Here is a 21,749-nt window from a genome sequence, read left to right on the forward strand (position 1 = left end):
GGTCCATTGCCCCCTGTACTAATATGACATGGCATTGCAGGGTGGGAAATAACCACAATGATAAACCACAACGCTTGTCAATTCTCCTCATAGCCATGCAGACTTGATCTAATGACTGACGTCCATGACAAGTTGGTTTGTAATAGATCTTCAGTATGACATCATTTGTGCACAGGCCAACTATAAAGATGGGAATCCGTCTGGCTGATTTGTACATTTTGTCACAACCACACACCAACTTGCAGGTTCATCATGTTATATGTTATTCTATTAGCTTGTTTTCAGTTTCAAGAATCACAATTGGTTCATGTCAGAAAAGGTTTCAATATTTTGAAGTTTTTCTAGTAAGGAGAAGAGGTGATATTCGGGGCCAATCCCAAACTGCTCCACACACACACCTCAATCCTCACAGGGCTGTTGACATCTTTACCCTCTGCGGTATTTGCGTGGATCATATAGCCATTATACAATGAGTGTACAAAACATTAGGAACACGACAGACTGACCTGGTGAATCCAGGGGAAATAACGGTCCCTTATTGACCACTTGTTAAATCCACTTCGATCAACGGAGAGGAAGGGCAGGATATTGGTTAAATAAGGATTTGTAAGCCTTGAGACAATTGAGACATGGATTGTAATGTGTGCCATTCAGTGGGTGAACGGGCAACACAAAATATTTAAGTGCCTTTGAACGGGGTATGGTAGTAGACGCCAGGCGCACCAGTTTGAGTGTGTCAAGAATTGCAACGCTGCTGGGTTTTTCATGTTTATTGTTTCCTGTGTGTATCAAGAATGGTCCACTACCCAAAGGACATCCATCCAACTTGACCCACCAGTGGGAAGCGTTGAAGTCAACATGGGCCAGCATCCCTGTGAAACGCTTTCAACACCTTGTAGAGTCCATGCCCCGACGAATTGAGGCTGTTCTGAGGGCAAAAGGGGATGCAATTCAATATTAGGAAAGTGTTCGTAATGTTTTGTACACTCGGTGTAGGTCTATGAGGGTGAGGAGCCATGGAGGTCCCTCCACCCTCTTTCTGGCAGAGGAACAAGTGGCCGTCAAGGGCCTCTCAATCACAGGGCCTGTGGTCTGACACCGACCTGCTGCCACATTCAACTCACAATCAGGCACAGGAGGAGTATGCAGTGAATGCCCTAACTCACAGCATTGGCAAAGTTTTTATCATGCTGGGAATTATACAACCTATTAGAAACCACCTCTTACAAGATTGTATATTGTGTCATTCAAGAAACAAGTATTATTTGGTAAGTACTGTGTAGATAATTGTACATTGCATATGCATATGCATATGGACTCATATTTGAGACATATCAATATGCATTTTAGCACCTATTGTTGTGCTCCTGAATATCAAACCTAAAACCCCACTGCTCATACATTTGTCTGTAAATATCCAGGGGCTGCTGAGCATGCCGTTTGCATGAACCTGTGTGACGACACCGAAGCCTAAGTCTTAGAGATAGGGGTAGTCGCTCACGTACACCATCTCTCTCCCTAGGAAAAGCATTCCTTTAATCCCTCCCATCTCTCTGTCAATGTCTCTGGTGCAGGCAGCAACAGGCCCATAGGCATGTCTTCAGCGGTGATACCAATGTCAGGGTCAGATACAGAAAAGCTATTTTGGGTAATCGTTTTTTTCTGACTGGACTCAGTGGTTCCTTTTGATGTAGAGATATAATATGCGGCCTCTTGTTCTTTAGGGTTAGTAGGCTTTTGACTGGCACCGCTGTGAAACCCACTTAAAAGGATGAAAACAGTCTGACAGAGGCACGTGATCACAAATCATAAATAAGACAACTATCGGAAGCCACGTTTATACCTGCTTCTAACATGTGTCCTTTGTCCTGATCTTGTCTTCTTTCTGATTGTGCCTATTCATTATTTGGGGCAATGAGTTCAGGATATTTCAATGTAGTTTAGTAAGCAACACACAGGTAACATCTGATGAATAGTACAATCCTCATAGAACTTGCACCGTACTTTATCAGGCACCAGAATCACCTGCCTACTATCTTACATTTTTTTCTAGCCCTAGCCCTAATTATCCTGGTCACATAAATTAACCTCAGTACAAATAGGAGGTTCTGACTCACAGTAACGCTTTAGCCATAAAACTGGGCCTTACTGTGACTTGCAATATAATTACTTGAGAATAATTTCAAATCAGGCCATGAGCCAATGTTAGCACAGTGTCATGAGCAGTGTTGAGCCTGCTGAACATCGTGGAGGCCTGTTCATATTTTAGTATAAGACTGCCAATTATTACATCTTGCATTACCAATTTATAAGCTAACATTCATCTTTGAATGTGAGTGAGAATGACTCTCTTTATGAATCAATCTTTCTCAATACGTCACACAGGAGAAAAGCAACAGATTTTCTCTAAAAAGCACAGATTTTCACACCGAGTATTGGCAGTAGGCAAATATTATAGAAATGCATTGACAGCAGTCAAGCTATGTGGTGGGAACGAGGAGTGGGTGGACTGCAGTGTACTGTACATGTGCAAACGTCTGGCCTTCTCCCATCATGCATCACACATACAGCTGTCCGCGGCTTGGTGAAATTTGGCCAGGCTAAGTGTAGAACCAAAAATGACAAAGTGTGTAAGGCTGGTTTCACTTATAGTGATGTCACAAAGAAATGGTTTCTCTGGACTGATGGGAATATGGTGTAAAGGACAGTCTCTCTCAAGAATATAAAAGATTACCCATCACAGTTGTCCCTACAACAGACATTAAAATATGGGCTTGTCATCAAGTATTTTGCACCCATGAAATCTCAGATGATTCGCATAGCGTTTCACGGTTCCATGGTATTTTCTGCACGGTCGCAATTATTTTGTCACCCTAGCCTGATCCCTAATGAAAACCCAGATGCCGAATAGATATAAATCCCTTATGCTTCGATAATGAGTTGGATAATAGGAGTGTAGAATGTTTACACCTTCAGGGGCGGGTGACGAGAATGAAGCATTGTTCTCTCTTTAAAGCTTTTATAGCGCTTCCTCCTGCCTACCATATTTCTCTCTGAAAACTGTGTTTCCATGTCAACCAGCCTAAACTCCCATGGAATGGAAGTGTGGGGGTGTGCAAGTTCTCTCAGGTCTCTGGAAAGCTTTGTATCATTTTGATATTCACGATTTCCATGAACAACTCTCCAAGTCTCTCCATTTAATCGAAACTTTTGATGAGACTTGGGAGTGTGGAGCCTAACCCTTTGCCACTTTCCTTCCTAATATTGCTGAAGCCTCTGATAATTACACTGAAGAACTGAAGAGTGTGATACGCATAATCTGTGTGCTCTATGCTCACCACATCCACGTTGTTAAGTGTAATTTACCCAGTCGATTTTGCCTCACCTTAGAACCTTATAATTCTCCATTATACGTTATCACCCAATCATTTCCATTGCTGTTCTTTTTGTAGAAACCAGATTTAGCATCGACTTACAGATGATATCACTGTCAGCTGCGGAGGTTGTGCTCTTCTTCATCCTCCAACTCCCTTGTTATATCAAACATTATTCTAATTAAAATGTTCATTTCATTTTATGTAGATTTTATGTGCATAATGTATGTAGAGGCTCTGGGATGCAGGCCTTCTAGGCAGAGTTCCTCTGTCCAGTGTCTGTGTTCTTTTGCCCATCTTAATCTTTTATTTTTATTGGCCAGTCTGAGATATGGCTTTTCTTCGCAACTCTGCCTAGAAGGCCAGCATCCCGGAGTCGCCTCTTCACTGTTGACATTGAGACTGGTGTTTTGCGGGTAATATTTAATGAAGCTGCCAGTTGAGGACTTGTTTCTCAATCTGTTTCTCAATCTAGACACTCTAATGTACTTGTACTCTTGCTCAGTTGTGCACCGGGCCTCCCACTCCTCTTTCTATTCTGGTTAGCGCCAGTTTGCGATGTTCTGTGAAGGGAGTAGTACACAGCGATGTACGAGATCTTCAGTTTCTTGGCAATTTCTCGCATGGAATAGCCTTCATTTCTCAGAACAAGAATAGACTGACGAGTTTCAGAAGAAAGTCTTTGTTTCTGGCCATTTTGAGCCTGTAATCGAACCCACAAATGCTGATACTTCAGATACTCAAGAAGGTCCGTTTCCAGCTGCGCTATCATAATTGCAAAAGGGTTTTCTAATGATCAATTTGCCTTTTAAAATTATACTTGGATTAGCAAACACAACGTGCCATTGGAACACAGGAGTTATGGTTGCTGATTATGGTCCTCTGTACACCTATGTAGATCAGCCGTTTCCAGCTACAATAGTAATTTACAACATAAACAATGTTAACACAGTATTTCTGATCAATTTAAGTTATTTTAATGGACAAAATAATATATTTTCTTTCAAAAACAAGGACATTTTTAAGTGACCCCAAACTTTTGAACGGTAGTGTATATACAGTACCATCGTAAAACTGACTATCCTACCGATACTTGACTTTGACTTTGGTCATTTACAAAATAGCCTCCAAAACTCTACTCGGCAAACTGGATATAGTCTATCACAGTGCCATCCGTTTTGTCACCAAAGCCCCACATACTACCCACCACTGCTACCTGCATGCTCTCGTTGGCTGGCCCTCGCTACATATTTGTCGCCAAAACCACTAGCTCCAGGTCATCTATAAATCTTTGCTAGGTAAAGCCCCACCTTATCTCAGCTCACTGGTCACCATAGCTACACCCACCCGTAGGACGCTCTCCAGCAGGTATATTTCTCTGGTCATCCCCAAAGCCAACACTTCCTTTGGCCGCCTTTCCTTCCAGTTCTCTGCTGCCAATGACTGAAACAAATTGCAAAAATCACTGAAGATGGAGTCTTATATCTCCCTCTCTAACTTTAAGAATCAGCTGTCAGAGCAGCTTACCGATCACTGCACCTGTACACAGACAATCTGTAAGTAGCACAACCAACTACCTCATCCCCATATTGTTATTTATCTTCTTGCTCTTTTGCACCCCAGTATCTCTACTTGCACATCATCATCTGTATCTATCACTCCAGTGTTAATGCTAAATCGTAATTATTTCACGACTATGGCCTATTTATTGTCTTACCTCCCTACTCTTCTACATTTGCACACACTGTACATATATTTTTCTATTGTGTAATTGACTTGCTATGAGATTCGATGTTGAGCTCAGGTGCATCCTGCTTCCTATTTATCGTTCTTGAGATGTTTCTACAACTTGATTTGGAGTCCACATGTGGTAAATTCAATATATAAGGTCCCATAGTTGACAGTGCATGTCAGAGAAATGTACAAACCATGAGTTTGAAAGAATTGTCCGTAGAGCTCCGAGACAGGATTGTGTTGATGGTCCCCAAGAAGTTTGGAACCACCAAGACTGTTCCTAGAGCTGGCCACCCGGCCAAACTGTGCAATCGGGGGAGAAGAGCCTTTCTATTTTTCATATTTAACCTTTATTTAACTAGGCAAGTCAGTTAAGAACAAATTATTATTTGCAATGGTGGCCTAGGAACAGTGGTTTAACTGGATTATTCAGGGACAGAACAACAGATTCAATCTAGCAACCTTTCAGTTACTGGTCCATTGCTCTAACCTAGCCTACCTGCCGGGAGGTGACCAAGAACCCGATGGTCACTCTGACAGAGCTGCAGTTCCTCTGTGGAGATGGGAGAACATTCCAGAAGGACAACCATCTCTGCAGCACTCTACCAATCAGGTATTTATGTTAGAGTAAACAGATGGAAACCACTCCTCAGTAAAAGGCACATAACAGCCCGCTTGGAGTTTGCAAAAAGGCACCTATAAAGGGCTCTCAGACCTTGAGAAACAAGATTGAACTCTTTGGCCTAAATGCCAAGCATCACGTCTGGAGGAAACCTGGCACTATCCCTACGGTGAAGCATGGTGGTGACAGCATCTTGCTGTGGGGATGTTTTTCAGCAGCAGGCACTGAGAGACTAGTCAAGATTGAGGCAAAGATGAACGAAGCAAAGTACAGAGAAATCCTTGATGAAAACCTGCTCCAGAGCGCTCAGGACCTCAGACTGGGGCGAAGGTTCACCTTCCAACAGGACAACGACCCTGAGCACACAGCCAAGACAATGCAGGAGTAGCTTTGGAAGAAGTCTTTGAATGTCCTTGAGTGACCGATTCAGAGCCCAGACTTGAACCCGATCCATCATCTTTGAAGAAACTTGAAAATAGCTGAGCAGCAGCATTCCCCATCCAACCTGACAGAGCTTGAGAGGATCTGCATAGAAGAGTTGGAGAAACTCCCCACATACAGGTGTGCTAAGCTTGTAGCGTCATACCCAAGAAGACTTGGGGTTGTCTGAATAATTATGTAAATGTGATATTTCAGTTTTTATTTTTAATACATTCGCAAAAAAATCTGAAATCTGGTTTTTGCTTTGTCATTATGGGGTATTGTGTGTAGATTGATGAGGGGGAAAAACATGTGAAAAAAGTCAAGGAGTCAATACTTTCCAAATGCACTCCATTTGGGGCCCCCTGGAGGTAGGTGTCCTGGGGCCCAAAATGTGTTAGTCCGGTCCTGGCTCTCTGTCTTCTCAGCCCTTTCTGTGGTGTGGCTGTGCCCTCCCGGTCACCAGGCCTTTGGAATAGGGATTGGCTCTGGATCAGCTTGGTCCCTGCCTGTCTGCTACTGCAGCCTGCCTCCCAGCAGTCCTCCTCATATGACCCAGCCTCAAGAGCCAATAGGCATAGGTAATGTCACCAGATGTTCCAGCCAGCCAGGAAACCTTTCTACCCATAGAAGGCTCTTCCTGTCCCAGTGCCGGACATCCTGATAGCTATGTTTGGTGCTTCCTGAGCTCCTTTGGCTGCCTGCCCTGGCAAACGGGTGCAGGCATTTTTTCCCTCCTTTTTTCCCCCTTCTCTGTCTGTGACTGTAGAGAAAAACAATATTGTAATATTGTTCTCTCAGTAGATTGATGATAGCTGCTGTGTAAGGGAATGACAGCTTTAATTGTTGGCAATTATTGTCTGACTAAACAAACAGGGGAATGGAAGTTGGCTGTGTTGTAAGAAGTGGGGTGACAGGGTTTTCAGGTTGTAGCCTATTGGGTGGGTAGGGGGGGGGGGGGGTTGTGTGTAAAGAATGAGATGAGATCTTACGTGATTTGTGACTGCCAGATGTAGTATTAGCACAGTTGACAGTTATACACAAAGGATACTCGGAGGACTTGGTTTTCTCTCAGGCTATCCCAGGACATGGAGCGAGATGGATAAGTATTGTATGTATGTGTGGGAACCAGTCCCATGTTCCTACTGATCAGTGGTGGCTCTAGCTTGTATGGCTCCCTGGGTGAACCCTGAATGACCTTCCCAGGGAGACCTTCCCAAATGAGCAATAGAAAACCGATCATGCAAATGTCACCATTCCCCAAAAAATTGTGCGGGTGCACCGTGCCGCCCCCGGCAAGATGCCGCCCTGGGCGGCTACCCATGTCACCTATAACTAAATCCGCCACTGCTACTGATCAGTACAACACATAATTTATGTCGAATCATAAAGTAAGTCTGTCATGTGATCACTGTAATTAACTCCAACAGAACTCTCTATATGGTAATCAATGTGAGATTAGCATACAGTATGTTTTTTAAATCATTTCTTACATTATTTTACCAGGTAAGTTGACTGAGAACACATTCTCATTTACAGCAACGACCTGGGGAATAGTTACAGTGAGTGTTTCCCAAGGTTTACTCCCCCATTACAGCGTGACAGTCTCAAAAGACTCTCCTAAATGAATGCTCTTCTTAAAATTCTGCATGCCGTGTGATTACGTGTCCTAATCGGTATCTGTGTGACCATTACAATATCATTGATAACACATGCACTTTACAAGCGTATTGTTCAGAAACAGCCATCTTTTCTAATCCACACACTGTGTCGGGGAGCAGGTTCCCACCACAGCATGATATTGCTATTATTATTGCTAATATTATCCATCCAGGGCTGCCATGTGTGGGGGTGGACTGACATGACAAGCATCATCATGTAGGGATAATTATCCTCTGATTCACCAGCTAGCTGCATGAAACACTCGCTTTATTATAGCAACCAGCAAATCTATTTCAGACCTTTTGGTGCATCACAATTTTTGTGAAACTGTCAGTGTGCTTTGTTTTACGACAGTCTGTCCTCTGAGGGCGTATGGAGAACAGAACGAAAGTAGCGAGTTGCTACCTCGCAGTGTGTGAGTGTGAGTTTGACTTTATATAGTTGTTGTAAAAAGCACAATGTGAATGCTGGTTAGCTAAAGAGTATCCGTGTAACGCATGAGACAAGCAGCCTATTTCCTAAGCACATGCACATGCACACATGTACACTCACAGACAAACACTCTGACACACATGCACATGCACACTCACAGACACAGTAGCAGCCTGTTTGAGTTTTCTGTCTACCAGCAATTACTTTATACGCACTAATTGCAGTCTTTCATCCAGGCCCTTCAAATGCACTTCACAGGGATTTGGACCGCACTCACTGTGGTAATTAGTCAATTCAACAGAGCCATGAGACCTTCAGTCTCAATCTGGCTCCTGTGTCTTTGCCCTAACACTGGTGCTCAAAATGAGGAGAGAAATGGCACACTACAGATCTACAGTGAGACTCTTGAGTAAGAACACAGTGAAATGTACGATATAAACGAGGTAGAGCAAAGTTAGATAGAACAAGGTGATTTCAGCAGCACCCAGTCATGTGCAGGTATAATCTAATGAAAAAAAGCTGTTGTCAAAAGCCCCCCACCAATTTTTTTTGTTATCTGATATTTCTTCTCAATGATTTTGGTGTTTTTTATGCTTAAAATCCCCAAATCTGCTAAAACTGCTATTGTCGATCTGTGCTTACCTTCAAATCGTTGGCGTGCGTGCCCGTTCCTGACTCCAGTCACTGTTGATGGACGGGGAAGGCATTTTATACAGTATATTGCTTATTTTGGTGTTCATAACACATTTGGTGCGCATCCCTTGAACTGAGTAAGGAAGCTAGCCAGCGAGCAAAAACAACTTTGACAAAATGGACACTATACAGCACCTCAAACAATTTTCCAAGTTAGACTTTCAAGGAAAATTTAGTGTAGGCTAATTCAGAAAGGGAGACCAACACATGCACTTTCTGTACTTCATCAGAGGAAAGGGACAGAAAATCATCAGATCATTTAAACTGGAGTGGTATGAACAAAACGACTGGCTGTGTGCCACACTGTACCGTTTCCTCGTCTACTCTTCTCAACCAGGAGCAACAGAAGGCTGCTTACTGCGACCTCAACAAGCTGATGCTCTCAACAAACACAAAAAAATCATCATTGCACATTCAACACCCAGATCACTCTTTAAACTTTTGGGAACAAACGGATCGGTCTGGCGTTAAATGTGCTTCAAGAGCAACAACTCACCATGCACAATGCTAAGGTACTGTAGCATAAAGGAAAACCAAGGCACAATGCTAAAGTACTGTAGCATAAAGGAAAACCAAGGCACAATGCTAAGGTACTGTAGCATAAAGGAAAACCAAGGCACAATGCTAAAGTACTGTAGCATAAAGGAAAACCAAGGCACAATGCTAAGGTACTGTAGCATAAAGGAAAACCAAGGCACAATGCTAAGGTACTGTAGCATAAAGGAAAACCAAGGCACAATGCTAAGGTACTGTAGCATAAAGGAAAACCAAGGCACAATGCTAAGGTACTGTAGCATAAAGGAAAACCAAGGCACAATGCTAAAGTACTGTAGCATAAAAGAAAACCAAGGCACAATGCTAAGATACTGTAGCATAAAGGAAAACCAAGGCACAATGCTAAGGTACTGTAGCATAAACGAAAACCAAGAGATTTTGAAGAAGGACCTTATAATACTAATACTAGACCTAATACTTTTGCGGGTTTGGCTACTGTTGAATGAAGATTAGAATAACTGTTTATTAGCCTATTTAAACTACATAAGCTACAGTACCCGTATAAAATATTTTCCTTTGTAGCTTACTTTCCTAATTTTCGCCATTGTTTGGTTGAATTAATTGCTTTGTTTACCTTGATAATGTAGGTAATACATTTGATTCATGCTCTTTATTTCCATATATTATATAGGTAATTTTCCCTCCTTAATCATATCACAATCAACTTTTACCAGTTGAATGTGGACACAAGTATAATACTTTTTGACTACAACTTCTCTGAAATATTGTATGAAAATAGGCAAATTATGTGAAATCAAATTCAATATGTTCATATTTGCAAATCACACAAATCCATTTACCAAGAACCCGATGATGACTCTGACATGAGCTCTAGAGTTCCTCTGTGGAGATGGGAGAACCTTCCAGAAGGGCAGCCATCTCTGCAGCACTCCACCAATCAGGCCTTTTTTTGTAGAGTGGCCAAACAGAAGCCACTCCTCAGTAAATTAGCAAACATTTCTAAAAACCTGTTTTTGCTTTGTCATTATTGGTTATTGTGTGTAGATTGATGAGGGGGAAAAAACAATTTAATCAATTTTAGAACAAGGCTGTAACATAACAAAATGTGGAAAAAGTCAAGAGATCTGAATACTTTCCGAAGGCACTGTATGTCCATTTGAAAGTGGTTACATTTGTAATTAATTTTTTTACTTTTTGGGTTTTACTTTTTGAAAATACTAATATTAAATACAAATAATTGTCCATTAAGACCAAAATACAAAAAAACACTAAATTGATAAGTGCAGTACCTTCAGAAAGAATTCATACCCCTTGACTTATTCTACATTTTCTTGTGTTTCAGCCTGAATTCAAAATGGATAAAACCTTTTTTTTATCCTCACACATCTACACACAATACCCCATAATGACAAAGTGAAAAGACTTTAAACTCTGTGACTATTTTTAAGTCACCATGGTGAATTCCTTCCTCTCCGGCAACTGAGTTTGGAAGGATGCCTGTATCTTTGTAGTGACTGGGTGTATTGATACACCATCCAAAGTGTAATTAATAACTTCACCGTGCTCAAAGGGATACTCAATGTCTGCTTTTTTTTATTTGTACCCATCTACTAGTATAGGTGCCCTTCTTTGCGAGGCTTTGGAAAACCTCCCTGGTCTGTGTGGTTAAATCTAAATTCACTGCTTGAATGAGGGACCTTACAAATAATTGTATGTGTGGGGTACAGAGATGAGGTAGTCATTCAAAAATCATGTTGAACACTATTATTGCACACAGAGTGAGTCCATGCAACTTATTATGTGACTTGTTAAGCACATTTCTACTCCTGAACTTATTTAGGCTTGCCATAACAAAGGGGTTGAATACTTATTGACTCAAGACATTTCAGATTTTCACTTTTAATTCATGTGTAAACATTTCGAAAAACACAATTCCGCTTTGACACTATGGGGTATTGTGTGTTGGCCAGTGACAAGAAATATCAATTTAATTCATGCTAAGTTCAGCCTGTAACACAACAAAACGTGGAAAAGGTCAAGGGGTGAAAATACTTTCTGAAGGCACTGTAGATGCAAAAATGTCATTTTAGCGTGTGGTGCCTGGTATTAATATAGCCTATGCCACTGTGGTTGTTGGATCTATCTGTTGTATGGTGAACTTGAGCTTAATTTGTAAAAAAATAAATATATATATGGCTTTGACAATAGCCAGTGCCTAGCTAGCCACTGACCTCACCACACGTCAATTGCAGCACCTGTGTATTTTACAATCTAATTGAGAGTAAACCACTCATAGACAACATGACAAGCCTACAGTATATAGTTAAGGCTCACTTTGGCCTTTATTCAATCTGTATTGCTGAAGCGTTACAGATTGCGCAGTAGAAATGTAAAGGTACTTTCCGATTGAGCAGTCTAACACAGGAACATTGCCTTTAACGTTTTAGCATCCTGTAACGCTGATCTTACGCAATACAGATTGAATAGAGCCCTTTGTTGGTGCTGTTGAACAATGGTTGAGATGTGAAGTTCTGTGCGAGATCTCCTGGGAAACCTGGGCTAAACCGTCCATGGCTGTGTTAAACACTTGTTATTGCACAGTTCAAGCACAACTCTTTTACTTAAAATAACTCCTCTGCACATTACCTGTAGGCACTTGATCATCATCAGGCATTGACTGAGCACAGGTAGAGGACATGACCATTATCACAGACTGATGCTCAGCAGCACAGCACCACTCTGCTGACCCCTACAGGTCACTCTGATCCTCACCGTGTCCATTACTAGATTACGCTGCACTAATCAAATCAAACTTTATTTGCCACATGCGCCGAATACAACAAGTGTAGACTTTACCAAGAAATGGATTCTTACAAGCCCTTAACCAACAGTGCAGTTCAAGAAGAAGATTTACCAAGTAGGCTAAAATAAAAGGTAATTATAAAAAGTAACACAATGAGGATAACAATAACGAGGCTATATACAGGGGGCACCGGTACCGAATCAGTGTGCAGGGGTACAGGCTAGTTGAGGTAGTCTGTACATGTAGGTGGGGGCGAACTGACTATGCATAGGTAACAAACAAACAGCGAGTAGCAGCAGTGTACAAGAGGGCGGGGGGGGTCAATTGTCCTGTGGCGATTTTTATGAATTGTTCAGCAGTCTAATGGCCTGGGGGAAGAAGCTGTTGAGGAGCCTTTTGGTCCTAGAATTGGCGCTCCGGTACCGCTTGCCGTGCTGCAGCAGAGAAAACAGTCTATAACATGGGTGACTGGAGTCTCTGACTAATTTTATGGGCTTTCCTAGGTCCCGGTTGGCAGGAAGCTTGGCCCCAGTGATGTACTGGGCCGTTCGCACTACCCTCTGTACTCTGTACCACTTAAGGTCAGATGCTGTGCACTTGCCATACCAAGCGGTGATGCAACCGGTCAGGATGCTCTCGATGGTGCAGCTGTAGAACCTTTTGAGGATCTGGTGGTCCATGCGAAATCTTTTTAGTCTCCTGAGGGGGAAAGGTTTTGTCGTGCCCTCTTCACGGCTGTCTTGGTATGTTTGGACCATGATAGTTCGTTGGTGATGTGGACACCAAGGAACTTGAAACTCTCGACCTGCTCCACTGCAGCCCCGTCGATGTTAATGGGGTCGTGTTCGGCCCCGCCTTTTCCTGTAGTCCACGATCAGCTCCTTTGTCGGGAGAGGTTGTTGTCCAGGCACCACACTGCCAGTTCTCTGACCTTCTCCCTATAGGCCGTCTCATCGTTGTCGGTGATCAGGCCTACCACTGTTGTATCGTCAGAAAACTTAATAATGGTGTTGGAGTCGTGCTTGGCCACGCAGTAGTGGGTGAACAGGGAATACAGGATGGGACTAAGTACACACCCCTGAGGGGGCCCAGTGTTAAGGATCAGGTCGGCAGATTAGGGATTTATACAAAGGCTACTGTAGTTCAGTACTAATCAATAAGAATAACCCATTACTTCTGTTTTTTATCTATCACATGGCTAGCAGAAACCACTCTCAAATTAGGGTTTATGGCGAATGGGGACATAATGCATACCGAATAATGTGTTTTTTTGTTTTGAAAGCTTTATTTAAGTAGTTTTTTTGTGGAGAGTAATAGAGGAGTTGTGGTCATTTGGGCCATGTGTCTGTGTGTGTAGGTTGTGTTTATGTGCTCGTCAGTCTGTGCAAGACAGGCCTCTCCTCTCCCAGTGATTTACTGGCTGCTAGCTTGTTTTCCAGATTTTTGATGGGTTTCAGACTTTTCCTCAAGTAGCCCCCAGCATAAAACCCTGTCTTGGTATATTATTGTTTGGAGGAATATGGAACTGTGCCCTGTGTAAATTCACATGCTCCGCCATCTACAATACACGTTGTTTGTGTTTAAAAGTGTTTGTGTCTCTTCATCGCAGCTTGTTTGAGGCTTATATAATTAAATAACAGTGAGCAATGTCATCTGAGATGATTAAGGACATGCTGTTGTTGATACACTTTTCAAAACAATCATGACCTTAAATGAGTGCCATGGTTGGAGTGCCCTCATTTGGTTGAGTGAGAGCTTGTACTGAGTGTGCTTCATCAAGATGACGCAGGTCTTTGTGAAAAATTGGTCACAGTTTACACTAAGACCCACTGAATGAATCATCAGAGCATTGCATTTCTCTACAATAATGACTAAATTCCCTGGAATAGATAATAACGTAAATTGACTTAGTTTACATCATCGAAGCTAACTCTTAATGTTTGGTACAAATAGTCTCTACAATGAGGATTTGCACTGTTTGAACAGATATTTGGATTGTGAAAACTATAACCAGCTTTTTAAAGAAAAATATAATTTGAGAAGAATGCTATTGAATTATACTGTAATTTCAGTGTTTCATATATTCTGTTATTTTGTTTGTGGAGCCATGGAGTCTATGCTGCCTACTGTCTGTGGCTGGCACCTTGGTACCCTGGCACCCAGGTTCGAGGCTGGCACAATGCTCAGTCTGCCCCCGGTATCAGCATTGTGAGAAGCTACACATTTCAGGTTAGCACTTGGAGCTGAGGAGATGTTGGACCTGGAACAAATTAAGAGTGGGACGGAAGCCCAAAGACATACAGGCGACATCTTGACTCAGAGAGTTATGGTTTGTGCTTCACTTTTTGGGGTCACAGGGAGTGTGTTGCATATGTTTTTCAAACTGTGCACGGAAAATAACATGCCTGTGGCCAAAATGAAAATGTATTGTGAAAATGCATTTCTCAATTCTCATGGAAGTAATGTTATAATTAAAAATATATATATGACCTGTTTTACCTATTTATTATCTTAGCATCTTAATTTGATTACTCTGATTACTCGCAGAACACGTTCCTGTACCGCTGGAAATTCAAATTGAGCCCCATCGTTTACATAAATTCACTGAAAACCTGCAGTTCTCTTCTCTCACTAGATCTCACGCCTAAACTATAGCTTAATGTAGCGTATCAAAACTCATTTCCCGTTAGTCGCGTTTTTGTATTATTTTTTTGAATAATCAAATCTGCCTCCTGCAACAAAGCTGGTCAAACTAAGAACATCTGTATATCGGAAACCCTGATATGGAAAAAAAAGTGAGTAATAGTAATAATTATCCCATTCTTCTCTGCAGATCCTCTCAAGCTTTGTCAGGTTGGATGAGGAGCGTCACTGCACAGGTATTTTCAGGTCTCTCCAGAGATGTTCGACCGGGTTCAAGTCCGGGCTCTGGCTGGGCCACTCAAGGACATTCAGAGACTTGTCCTGAAGCCACTCCTGCGTCTTCTTATCTGTGTGCTTAGGGTCATTGTGAAGGTGAACCTTCGCCCCAGTCTGAGGTCCTGAGCGCTCTGGAGCAGGTTTTCATCAAAGATGAAGCACTCTGTTCTTTGCTCCATTCATCTTTCCCTCAATCCTGACTAGTCTCCCAGTCCCTGCCGCTGAATAACATCCCCACAGCATGATTCCTCCAGACTAGGTTTCCTCCAGACATGACGCTTGGCAGTCAAGTGGACTCTCATGTGTATTTTACTGAGGAGTTGCTTCCGTCTGGCCACTCTATCATAAAGGCCGCAGAGAAGTGCTGCAGAGATGGTTGTCCTTCTGGAAGGTTCTCCCATCTCCACAGAGGAAGTGAGTGACCATTGGGTTCTTGGTCACCTCCCTGACCAAGGTCCTTCTCCCCCGATTGCTCAGTTTGGCCAGGTGGCTAGCTCTAAGAAGAGTCTTGGTGGTTCCAAACTTCCATTTAAGAATGAGGGACTCCACTGTGTTCTTGGGGACCTTCAATGCTGCAGAAATGTTTGGTACCCTTCCCCAGATCTGTGCCTCAACACAATCCTGTCGCGCAGCTCTATGGACAATTCCTTCTACCTCATGGGTTGGTTTTTGCTCTGACATGCTGTTAGACCTTATATAGACAGGTTTGTGCCTTTCCAAATCACGTCCAATCAAATGAATTTACCACAGGTGGAGTCCAATCAAGTTGTAGAAACATCTCAAGAATGATCAATGGAAACAGGATGCACCTGAGCTCAATTTCGAATGTGTCATAGCAAAGGGTCTGAATACTTAACAAAATGTGGAAAAGGGGAAGGTGTCTGAGACTCAAAATGCACTGTACAGCTATTGCTATTCAATGAATTAGTAACTGTACCAAAATAAAGGCTATTCAATTACAAACCTTCAAATTGATCTGTTGTTCAAATGTCAACAGAATGTTTGTCCAACCCATGTCAACAGATTACAGAGCAAATTTTGTGGGTGTGTGCTTTGCCAGCGAAGGAGAGGTTGTGAGTTCAAATCCCCCGAATTTAGCTGGTCTGCAAAACCACGCCCATCATTATCATATTTCCCAGCATGTTCGATTGCAGTTGGATTTTTTTATAATTGTTTCTTTCAATATCTGTGTTTTTGCATGTTCATTGATTGATTAATTAATCAATGACTTTATCTTATGCTACACAAAGATAAATAACATAATTTCTTCTAATCCAATGTGAAATGTTTTTTCCAGTTTAGACAATTTAGGTAGTCTCATTCATTTAATTTCTCTATCTTGCTAACCCTGGCAGTCATTCTGAATGCAACATTTTGGAAATCCACTCTGGCTGGATTCCAATAGGAATTAAACATTCACTTTGCAAGCGAGCATAATTTGATTTTGGTTTTGCTTTAGCTTATGCTTGTCACCAACAAAAACACAGCAAATGCTTATCATCAGCGGAAACACAACAATGGCCTGGTCTGCCGGCATAACCAGCTGGAATTCTTGCTGGTCAGACCAGAATCCGACCAGCACTGACCAGCTTGAAATGTAAAATGGTCTATGCTGTGTTTTTCAGCAGGGTTTTTTTGTCATCCGACTCAATGGATGATTAGTCCGAGAATGACCTCATGCCTTCATAGCCAACACTGGCACCCCTATAAAACAAAAACTTCAGAAAAGACACTTCAAACATCAATAAAATAAAGTATTGCCATAAAAAAAGCTATAGCCACTGCAAAAACAAGGCATAAAAAATGTTTGGTATTAGAGAGTGATTGGTATTGTTCTCTATGTGTTCTCTAACATGATTTAACTTATACATGCCCTCCATACTCCAGGTGCTTTTTCTACCTAACTGTTATTTTGAGTGTTTTTGAATTAGCTCTGGTTGGCCAAAACCAATGTAAGGTTTGTCTCAAGCTCAATGGTTTCGTCTGGGGTCACTCTCTGCTAACTGGGTCACACCTCTGGCATTCCTCAGGGGGTGAGGCTTGGAGCGGGCTGGGGGATTTTTGCTCTGGGAAAAAGTGCTCTGCGTTGTACACACAGGATCAGACTGTGGGCCCAGTAGGAGTCTGTGGTGTGGTTTTACAGCAGGCTAGGCAGGGCAGAGCCGGCAGACCTGAGGCTGCTAAGGGATTATGTGCTGTCTCATCACCGCTACTACACTGTTCAGCCTTCAGCCCACACACTCATTGGCTCACTAGTAACCATACACACGGGATAAACACAACAGTATTACTGACGTCTTTGAAGTAACTGTACGAACCTATCATACATCTGTGTCTTGCAACACTCATTTCAGTGTTTGGGAATTGAGCCAAGACTGATGCTGGGAATTATTCCATGTTCACTAACAGTAAATGTAAACTGTATTATTGACTTGCTGAGGAGATCCGCTTTTTGTAAACAGACTCCACAAAGCCTAAAGAAGTATCTGTGCACCATGTCACAGCCTCTGGGATGTCATATCCATGCCAGCAGCTGTTTGTCATTTAAGCCTGTCAAGACCTCAGATCTGTTTCTTAAATCTGCACTGCAGTTGCTTCATTCAATTTTGGACTTCTGATTTAATTAAATATACCCATTGATTCATGAAAAACTATAACTTATAAATGCCTCATGAGCTTAGTTCAACCGTCGTACCCCATCAGAACCCCAAATATAAACTTGTTTCACTCCAATGTTTGTAAACAAAGTAAATGTAAACCAACACTATGTAGCCACAAAACGATACATTTTGATATCAAACATGGTCAGTCTTTGCATCCATAGCTCTATGAATTTGAGAGTGCTTACATTTCACCAGGCCATATCCCTCAGCTTTTGACCAAAACATGGGTGGGGAGAAGCTTTGTTATTGTTTAATCTGCTGATTGCGGCTTTAAACATATTAAATACGTTGTCCTTTACTGGTGAGAGACAACATTACCAGGACATCACAATATGTTACCTTCAGTTGTTGACAAGCATGTGCTGAAATAGGCTGAAAACCATTTTAGACAGACAGGGCTGAGACATCAGAGGATGTGACAATGTTTATTAGTCTAATCCAGCTTTAACAGCATGCCCAGACACCCAGGCTAAAGTGGCTCTGAGTAATTTGGGTAAACCATGATCATTTCTGTGGCTATCTATAGAGGTCTATTAATAGTAACCTTTCAGTGAGATTCCATCACGCTTGGTCAACCACAGTTAGGCTCAGCACCATTCAGACATAAATGTTTTTGGTCACCAGCTGGCCTGTGTAAAAAGTGATCATCAGGAGTGTGCTTGAGAGAGGCCATGTGTTGCAATGCTTTTCTTCCATTCAAATACAGGCATCTCTGGTATAGTACATGATTAAATTATGGTTTTCCCCTCTTTCCCACAGTCGTGGATTACAGCTCTTGTCCCAGATGTCAAGAGCAAGAGGATACTGGACCTAACTGCATCACATGGGGCCAAAGGACATGTTTGTAGTGTGTGTGTGTGTGTGTGTGTGTGTGTGTGTGTTTTGTTTTGAACATTGGCTCACAACAGGCCCCAAGCAACTCCTCAGGGTACAAAAGTAACACATAAATCAGTGTCTCTTGTCTGTTTTGCATCTAGATGCAAATGACCGACAGAAGGAAGAAGAGATCACAGATTACAGACAATGCGGTTTTTAACTTCAATTTCTGATTGAGGCAACGTATGCTGTGTTTACCGTGAATGTGATCTCCGCAAACGTGGGAACATTGGCTTTAAAACCGCACTGACTACAAACCATAATCGGATGGAATCCCGGCCCTTCCCTCTCAATGCTTGCGCCATGTCTACAGTAAAAAGGAATATGACTGGGAAAGAGAGAACTGGGATACTGACGGAACGCAGAGCCTGAGAGACAGAACGAGAGAGATACATCACAGCAGATATCTACTGTATGTGGGTCAAGAATGGTGAAAAAAAATGTGAATGTGTTTCTCATTCAGTCTAAAAATAAAAAATTACAAAATTAATCATAATTTGTCAATATTTGTCAACGACGCACTCGGCACAGGAGTGTCAGAAATGTGGGGCAGGCCAGGGATGAGCAGTTATTGACACATCACCCTTTGTCCATGCAAAGACAAGTTGGAGTCGACTTCCACACGTTTGCCACAGTTGCTCTCAACAGCGTATTTGCTGGACGCAAACATTATGATTTATGTTTCTAGCTTTCTGTTTAAAACGGGTCAATATTTGCGGAGGTGTGGTGAGCAGGGGTAAGCTGGCAGCTCAGGGGGTTTGGGTTTAGGTGAGGACGAGCAGAGGGCGCAGGGTTCCGCAGGAGTCTGCAGCTCACCCTGGTGTGAACAAGGCCTGGAGAGGACCAGTTTGACACCCCCAGTGTTTGCTGTTCTACAACCCTCCCCTCTCAATCTCCCCTACTCTCTCTGCTCCGGTTTTCATCAATGTGCCAGGCGTGTTGAGTGGCTGCCTGCCTGTCTGCTGGTGATCTCAGGACCTCAGCTGACCACACCCACTCCTGCTCCTACACCTACAGTATGGTCAGTATTGTTGATTCATTTTCAAAACATATATGAAGAATTGTCATCAAACCAGGAGAAAACCAGAGGGGATCTCACTAGGGTTCAATGAGCGTGTTCTGTAGCACTGATTTGCACTGATTTGATTTGTAGATATTCCCCCAAAATATAGAAAGAACATGAATAACCGATATAGGGGTCTTATCTTAAGCTCAAAAAGGCTCATGAGATTTGTGCCAGGGACTGTATATATTTTCTCCGTCTGAGTTTAAATTGAACATGGAATGAAAAACCGATAATAACACTGCATTAAGTCCCAACTCCCTGTTCCTTCTCACGGTAACTCTGTCTCCAAGGAGAAGCCAAAGCCTTCAGGTACAGTTTCAGTCATCGATACAACTCCTTCAATTTCTCATTATTTCCCTCTCTGAAATGTAGATCAAATGCAGGACAACTGTGGATCAGAGTGTAGGTACTGTAGGAATTGGATAGATAGAATGCATTGATTGGGTCTCTCTCTCTCTCTCTCTCTCTCTCTCTCTCTCTCTCTCTCTCTCTCTCTCTCTCTCTCTCTCTCTCTCTCTCTCTCTCTCTCTCTCTCTCTCTCTCTCTCTCTCTCTCTCTCTCTCTCTCTCTCTCTCTCTCTCTCTCTCTCTCTCTCTCTCTCTCTCTCTCTCTCTCTCTCTCTCTCTCTCTCCCATAGACCTGGTAGTCTTGTGTTGTGGTCAGTAAGTCAGTAGAGCAGTAGCAGAGGGGAACTGGGCTGCGCCCTCTCTCTCTCTCTCTCGCTCTCTGAATAGAGCAGCAGCGGTAGTGTGTCTGTGTCAAACTGTGTTAGGGATGCCTCGACGATGAACGTCTTGATCTCTCTTGTATAAATATAAATCTGCCCTATTTCATTTCCTTTGGGAGGAGATAATCGTGTTATATTCTTGGCAGAGCACCAAAAGCAGTCAAAACACATTATTTTCCTCAGCTCAGCAGGCGGTATTGAAGATTCAACTGCGATAGTATGATCAAATGGGCAGCGGGAGATAAAAACGTACGCTCATATCTAATTTTGTACTTCGATCTCTACTGAAGATACATGCAGAGTTTTGATCTGGGAGATAAACCCCTAATACCCCATGGTCAGCTGTAGTGGCTGTACCCAGCGAACATGAGTCTGTTAGCCCCATGAGGGTATTCGGTAGGCAAGGTGGACACGGGCTAGCACACACCAAGCCCATACAAGCCTGACACAGGCTAGCCCACAACAAACCCAACACAAGCTAGCTCACACCAATCTCACATCAGCCCAACACAGGCTAGCCCACACCAACCCAACACGGGCCAGCCCACACCAAGCCCAGCTAGAGGTGAGGGCTCATTAGAACATTTGGGGACATGATTTGCAGACAGTTCTTTTTCTGCAATCGTTACTGAGAGTGTCATTCAAGTTAATGTGTTCTATTGTGTGATGCCCATATATTTTCTAAACTTGATCTGGCAATGATGAAGTCTTTAAAAATGCTTAAATGAGTGCAGGTGACATCTTTTAAAAATATATGTATGATAGTAACAACTTGGTTGTCTTTCTGATGCAATGTTTCACGTTCCCTAAATACCTTTAAGGCTTGAACAATTCTGCAATTAACAGATTGAATTATGTAAGAGAGCACCACCAACTGATGAAGGTCTCTGGAAGAGGTACCAGTTAACTATTGGCACAATTGTCCCAGCGCCTCTGTTAGAAGGTGTGGTAATGACCAGTAGGAGACAGATATACAGAACACACCCACATTGCACACACCAAAAGGGTACACCCACAAAGCAAACATGGAGAAGGAGGGAACAAAGAGAATACACACCGTATTACACCATGGTAATAAGGTAATAGCAATGTGCTATGGTAACAGTGGTATAACAGTAATGTGCACATAAAGATTGGACACACCTACTCATTCAAGGGTTTTTCTTTACTTTTACTATTTTCAACATTGTAGAATAATAGTGAAGACATCAAAATTACGAAATAACACATATGGAATCATGT

This window comes from Oncorhynchus clarkii, chromosome 12 (genome assembly GCF_045791955.1).
Source record: "Oncorhynchus clarkii lewisi isolate Uvic-CL-2024 chromosome 12, UVic_Ocla_1.0, whole genome shotgun sequence".
Lineage (NCBI taxonomy): Eukaryota > Metazoa > Chordata > Actinopteri > Salmoniformes > Salmonidae > Oncorhynchus > Oncorhynchus clarkii.